This window comes from Lampris incognitus, chromosome 3 (assembly GCF_029633865.1).
Source record: "Lampris incognitus isolate fLamInc1 chromosome 3, fLamInc1.hap2, whole genome shotgun sequence".
NCBI lineage: Eukaryota > Metazoa > Chordata > Actinopteri > Lampriformes > Lampridae > Lampris > Lampris incognitus.
The window spans coordinates 27,182,826-27,184,362 of NC_079213.1; the positions used below are offsets into that span (position 1 = coordinate 27,182,826).

Genomic DNA, 1,537 nt, shown 5'->3' on the forward strand with positions numbered 1-1,537 from the left:
GGGGTCGCCACAGCGGATTTTATAGTTTCCATCGGTACCATGTGAGGGCACAGCACCAGTGGCGGCAGTCGTTACCCCCAGCTTCGACCGATCCGGTATGGTCTTGTCCGCATACTGATTTGGCAAAATGTTACGTCGCATGCCCTTCCTGACACAACCACTAACCCTGTGGACGGGAGCACAGGTAAGGCGTTAGACGCCATCCCGGTATTCATATGCGCCCATGCCTGTCGCATTCTAAAGCTTACAGTACCTGGTATTCCCAGGGGGTCTCCCATCCAAGTACTAACCAGGCTCGACCCTGCTTAGCTTCCAATTGGACCAGATCGGATAGGGAGATCAGATGAGATCGGGTGTTTTCAGGGCTTTATAGCCGTAAGCCATATGTCTGTATGTATAACATGTAATATGTATATTGTATACTATGTAATATGTATAATATATATGAGAGGTATTTACTTTTAGCATAAAACAGGAGATCCTGTTCAGACTGCAGCCTACAAATATTTTGAAGCGTTAATCTTCTCCATAACCCATCTTTCTATTCAAACAAGGGTCAGGTTTAATCCTGGCAGGTATAACTTGTGCTTTTTTGTGAGTGATATATGTAAGTACTAGATGCTGCTGTAAACCGGAGTCAGATTCCTCGTATGCATGAGCACACTTGGCCAATAAAGTTGATTCTGATTCTGAATGGGTGTTTAGCAATGCTTTGGCTTTCACAAGGCAGAAAGATTTCTCAAGGACACCGAGAGAATTCATCCACATCTTTCCCCTTCAACAGTGTTTATTTCTACTGTTACCACCCAATGCTTATTAATTTAACATGGATCTCGCCATTGTGTCGGACCCAAAGACCACATTCTCAAAACGGCTCACAGGAGATTAAGTGAAAAACAAGGAAGATCAGACCTGAAAGGGACATTCACAACCTAATGAATTGAAGTAAAGTTTCCCTTGTGTTCCTCCCTGATGTCTAACTCTTTTTTTCCAGAGCTTTAGTTAACGTTGCTGTCCGGTGGTTGGCTCACTGGGTAAGCTAATGGAAACAAAGGCACTGAGCTCTATCACCGTCTAAATTCAGATCGAATCCCAGTAATACTATCTACACCGCTCTCAGGCCCTCTCTCATGAACAGCCCTTCAGGGTCAACATCCAGTCAAGTTTAGCTTTTTATCCATCTCCAAGGCCGGCCAATATGTCACATAGTCTGGCCTGTCTCCACGTGTACCTGCTTTCTGTTCAGCCGGCTGCCAGGCCCAGCTCCGGCTAGCACCACTTCACTCTGAGTATCTGGCCACTGTTCACAATCTGTTCAAAACAGCTCATGTGCCAGTGTCAGACTGATATGGCCCAGCGAATGGTGCACTGCATAACCAACACTGTAGAAGCATGTTCAGTTAAACCTGTCCGCTCCTGTCTCTTTCATCCCTAATCGACACGTGGTTGTGGGGACATCACACTTTGTTAGTGAAAGTTTTGTTTTTTGGATTTTTGCCCCTTTTTCTCCCCAATTGTATCCAGCCAATTACCCCAC

At 45.5% G+C, this 1,537-nt stretch overlaps 1 pseudogene; it reads right to left on the reverse strand.

Annotated features, from left to right (window-relative positions):
* Nucleotides 1–241: 241 nt before the first annotated feature.
* On the reverse strand, nt 242–381 carry LOC130110869 (5S ribosomal RNA; annotated as a pseudogene).
* Nucleotides 382–1,537: the final 1,156 nt, after the last annotated feature.